We start from the raw sequence: 6,136 nt of genomic DNA, 5'->3' as shown, positions 1-6,136 counted from the left end.
AAAAAAAAAAAAAAAATAGCAATGAACATTCCTGGCTTTTCTTTTTTGACCGTTAACAAAAAAAATTACATTTCTTCCTCAATGGTATAATAAGTGGTGGTCTTATTTTGGAGCTGAATTGGAAATGCTACCCTCTTTCTATGCATAATGATTTTATATATTTGAAAAACATTATCCAATTCCTACACACTTTTTTCAAATTTACAAAATTATTAGTCAGTATCCGCTACAAACTCCCTTGATAATGAGATGGGATTATGATTTCTCCCAACAATCACAAACAAAATATGTCGTTAGAAAACAACAGTTAGATGGTGGCCAAAATATAAAGGTTTCAATGTTAAATCTAAAATAAAAGAAGCATTAGTTTCCCAAAACCAGTTTCTCCTTCAAAAGAGTCAAGAGCAATCTAAATTTGTAGAAGTATAGTCTAAAAAAGAATATAACAAACATTTATTAGAAGCAGCATATGATGAAGAAAAATCCGCAAACTCCCCTGTTCCTTGGCTTTATTTTCAAGATTCTCAAGATCTGTATGAAGACTATCAAGACTAGCAGTTCCTTTGAATTATTTTCAAACAGTGCATTGGTATCATTTCAACTTAATCATTTCCATTCAACCCATGATTATCAGTTTATTTCAAGTGTTAGTTCGTTTAGACCCTTGTATACTTAGATTGTTTAATCTAATTAATTAAACAAGTTGATACTTAAGTTTATTATTCAAATCTAGGTTAAACATAAACAAGCATATCACTTAATGCAGAAAAGTAAAGACGACAAGCGATATATGACCCAGGAAAACCAATGAAACCAACAGTTTCAAGATAAAAAATCTAAGGAGGATTTAACCTAAACCATCCTTAGGACAACAAATTCTCTATGATAGAATGGAAGTTTTACATTAGATTTTTCCTTAAATCTAACGCTACCTCTTGTAGTACTTACTCACATGACCACATGCATGCAGCTTCGAATCTATGGACTATTCTATCTGAATTTGTTGAACACAAATAGCCCCATTTGTGACTCTAAGATTCCACTCAAAGTTTTAAATCATCAACTATGAATGATCTTGTATGTAGCAACTTATTCCACCAATTTTTGGATATAGATATTTTTTTCCTGTAGATGCTTGTTGTGTTAGAATGCTACATATACCTCACAAATCTCACAGGAGTAACTCACAAGACTTCTAAGAACTATTGAAACATATTTAGGTTTTTCCTTTTATACTAGGTAGTGTTGGACACAAACCCCTAAGATTGAGTTTGGGAACTTGAATTTGGATTTGGATTCTAAATTAATAGATTTGAAATCAAGGGATTTCAAATCCATTAATTGTAGGAATTATGGATTTTAAAATCCAAATCCTTGACCTTTTTTAAACTTTCCAAACAAGTTATTTGGATTTTAATCACCTAAATCCAAATTCAAATACCCAAATCATGTTATCCAAACACACCAAAAGAGTATTTCGGTCAGAGGGTTTATTGGGTCACCCTTACCCTAGCCTCTATACTCTCCCTTTCATATAATCTTCATGTCCAGTTTTATTATAAAACTAGTAAAAGTACATTTTTTTTTCTCAATGATTAAGATTTTTTTTTTTTTGGTTGAATTAAAACCTATCTAGTGTGTTGACTTCAACAAAATTAAGATACTAAATTTTAATTGCAAAAAAAAAGATACTAAATTTTACACGATCATAACTAGATTCTTTTGGTATATTAGACTATAAATACATTTTTACAGATAATATCTATGTAAATAAAGATAATTAAAGTAGAATTAAATTTATAATAAAAAATAGATTTAAATTTGGATTTTTTAAATAATTATTTAAAAACGAACTGATAATACCTCTGAGAACCTTTTTTTTTGGGTGAGAATTACCGCTTACTAACTCAACATATCTGAGATAGTAGTAATACTATATGTTGGTGTAAACATAATAATAATGGAAATAACTGATTCATTTCCATTTTTGATATCTCCACCCTTCACCTCCCTCTTGCACACATATTTAGCCCAAAATTTAAGACAATTTATGTTAGCTCATTAATCATCACAATTAAAAGGAATAAAATAGTCTCTCTCATTTTTAATGTGAGATTAAACATTTTCACTAACTTTTCATCTTCCATATTTACTCTCACATCTTCACATTTACGTTGTAACATTTATTCATTTTAATTATTTAATACTAAAATGCTCCATCACTATAAGTGAGACTTCTTCTTCTTCTTTTTTTAAGGAAGCAGTTGCTGCTTTATTGGGATACTATTTCACTGTTTACAATGGGTTAAAGGAAACTTGGGGCAGTCCTCAATCCAATACTGAGGCCCCTCATTTTCAAGGGCAGCCCTTGATAGAGAGTATGGGCTGCTTGATTACATTTTTGTCCAGACAACTAAATATGGCCTGGTTAAAACTACCACACAAAACTTTTGCATGGCACTAATTGTGGTTTACATACACTATTCGATATACATTAGTTTAGAAAATATCCACATTTGTAGTTTGTATGGTAGCATGTATTGGTTCGTGTGCAATAACCATTGCGCTCTTTACATTGCGTGTGTTTGGTTCCACTTTTAAAATGAGCGTTTGATAAATCAAATCAAAGGATAACACCATCTAATAACATCTTGCCGAACATACCCCTCTCTCTCTCTCTCTCTGCTAACATACCCAAAAAAAGTCAGCTCGCTCTCCAACCAACCAACACAACATATAGACTTCGATCTTCACATTCAAAAATTAGGTACAATCCTTGAGATTATGGAAAGAAAGGGAAAACAAGGCATAAAACTGATAGAAGGGATTAAGGGAATATACAAAGCATTTCTACCCTACAAGTAGGACAAGCCTATGGTAAAAAAAACTTGATTCAGCACAAGTGTGGACATCAAAATTAACAGGACGCAGCTCCATCTGGTCCTCAGACGCAAAAATAATAGAGATTCTTGTATGCAACAAATATTACGCCTATCATAAGGAACTACATACACCCAACCAAAAAAAGAAGAAAAAGAAAAAAAGAACCACAACGATTAGTAAAACCTAATATATATAAATACATAACTAGATTTATTCCAAAGCATGCATCAGCAAAGTTATTTATGCACTCTTTTGATGAGTCATAGAGATATAATGTTTTTTTACAATAAATGTGTTCTTTTCTCTTGCATTATAGTAGATTTTACTAACTTCTTTTTAATTATAGAAAAGAGGTTCTCACTAATTTAATTCATGGTGAGAAGTAGAGCACACATTTATTGTATTCTCGGAGCACTACATATTTATTATTTATACCAATTAGAGTAATCATTTGTTTGTTTGGATTGATACCATCAAAATGCTAAAAATAATGCTTATTAGTTAAAGAGAATCTCAAAATCCAATGCCATGTTTGAAAAAGAATATTTTACCATCCCATGGGAAAATTCCATCAAGTGATCATTAGCCATCTGATCATCATCTCCAATTAGAAATAAGAATATTCAAAGATGCACCAAAAGCAACTAAAAAAGAGCATTTAGAGGTCCAAAATGTGTATGACAATTACATTACAAAAAAAAAAAAATCATTAAATAAAAAGAAAACAGTATTAAAGTTTAAATAACTATCAAATAATAAAATATGTACCTGAATTTTTTTGTTTCCCGGAATGGTTTATATGTAAAAGTATGTAACAAACTTTTCTAATAAAGACACACCGATCATCCCACTTTAAATCTAAACAAAACCCTAATTGGATCTTAAAAAAAAACCCTAATTATATTCCAGCAAAACCATAACACATAAATATTTTTTTTTTCCAAATAACCAATAAACTATAAATAAATAAATACAACCAACATTTTAGAAGCTCTCTAAGTACCGTTTCATCAACAAAAGCAAGATAAAAATCAAAGAGAAAGAGTGAAGCGAAAGACCCAAAAAAAAAAAAAAAAAAAATTTAAAGTAGTGAAAAATGGTTTAAGAACAAGGAAAACTTGCTTGGGGTGATCTTAGAAGTAGATGATATTCCCGTGAGAAAATAGGTCAAGAAACATTAGAGAAGTATACGAGAAACTAGGTTAAAAAAATTATGTATGTTAGTAATTAACAAAAGGAATTCAACCATTCAAGAAATTGAGAGAAAATATGTATTTGGGTTTAATTTCAAAAGTGCACAAAATAGCATTTAAGAAGACAGAGAAAAAACTTAGGTTGTAAAATTATGGTTTTCAAGATCTATGGGGGAAAGAATGTAAAATTATGGTTTAGAATATCTATGGTGGGAATGATGGCTGTGTCTTTATTAAAGACGAGTTTCTTACTTTCTGGGAGAACCTCCGGGGGCCATTAAATTGATTTTTAAGGTTCATGCTTGACTTGATTAGCCTTTTTATAATGTTAGTCACCATCCCTTAATTGTAATCGTGTAATATTAGAATCCTTAATTATAGGAATTAATAATTATCCTCATCAATACTGTATCGTTATCTTATCCAAAAAAAAAAAAAAAAAAATCGAAAAAGGAATAGATAATTGTCCTTATCTATAATGAGATGGGTTCAAGTTACACCTGGTGTAAAGGTTACACCTTTTTTAATCCATTGGATTTAAGTAGATCCAACGGTTAAAAAAAGACTATCATTAATGCTAATATTTTAATTGATCTCATTTATTATCTCTTATTTAATACATTCTATACTTATTTCTAAACCCAAAAAAAATTATACGGCTGACTCTTTCTTTCTTTGTGCACATTTTTTTCTCTATCTCCTCCAAGGCTCTGCCACCTCCACAGTCAAATCGCCAGCAACCAAAAAAAAAAAAAAAAAAACAAGCCACAGATGGTGTGGATTCAACAAATGGTGTAGTACTGGTTAATGGTAACGAGGCTAAACAAGAGTGGTGTAGAATAATAAAGGAACCCGTCTACCTAAAAGCAATTCGTCATGGATGGAAATAGCGTCAACATTAGTGGAAGTGTGGATACGAATTCAACAGATGGAGCAATACTTGTTAATGTTTTGTCATTGGCATGGTAGCGCATTGAATTTTGTCATTGGACACATAGTATAAAATGTTTCTTAGCTTCAGTTATTAGCTTTTTTTACTCTCTTTTTTAGCATATTCTAAGGTCTTATCCTCAAAATCTTTTGTGCCATTGTGAATATAGAAAAAACTGAAGTAATGATTATTACTGAGATTTATTGTTCTTTTCATTGTTCAAATTCAAAGAACTTAACATTAGCTTATAAAAAAAACTATATAATGACATCAAAGTAATTACAGTCTCCAACCTATTATAATTTTAAAGGTATGGTTAAATTTAATCTCCTTAGAATCAAAGAGAACCAAGGACGGTAATACTTTCCAACTATAATTATCATCTACATGTCAAAGGACCAAAGACAGAAATGCAGTGGAGAACAACATGTATGGCAGGCTGTGGTGTTTTTTTTTTTTTTGCTAGCGACCTGGCATGGTTGTGAGGGTGGAAGAGCCATGAAGGAGAGAGAGAGAAAGAGTCAACTGTACAAATCTTTTTGGGTTTAAAAATAAGTATAGAATGTATTAAATAAGGAATAATAAATGAGATCAATTAAAATATTAGCATTAATAATAGTCTTTTTTTGACCATTGGATCTACTTAAATCTAATGATTTAAAAAAGGTGTAACTTGAACTTATCTCATCTATAATATGCTATTTTAAATTTATACTAGTCTTATCACACGTACTTCACGCGTGCGATGAGACTTTTTTTTTTTGTTGGGGTTTACTATTTTTTTAGTATCATAAATTTTCATTCATCACAATTTGAAAAAATAGATAGGAATTTTTTCGAAGAGAATAGGATTCCTATTTCAATTAGAAGCTTTTGTCTATTTATCCAAATCCAAATTGATAATGTAATACATACAAAAAAAAAAAAAAAAATTAATAATGTAATAGTTTAAAAAAGTATCGTTGGATAGTTTACTTTAGCCTGACATTTTTATTTTTTTAAACGTGAGATAGTTTTTTTTTTTTTTTTTTTAAATATTTTTTTAATGATTAAAGTTGACTATCTAGTGGGAGTTAATAACCGACATGTTTTTATTTTATTTTAACTTTTGTCTATTTACGGATTTAAC

This window comes from Quercus lobata, chromosome 12 (genome assembly GCF_001633185.2).
Source record: "Quercus lobata isolate SW786 chromosome 12, ValleyOak3.0 Primary Assembly, whole genome shotgun sequence".
NCBI classification, from domain to species: domain Eukaryota; kingdom Viridiplantae; phylum Streptophyta; class Magnoliopsida; order Fagales; family Fagaceae; genus Quercus; species Quercus lobata.
Note: the sequence above shows the minus strand (reverse complement) of the source record.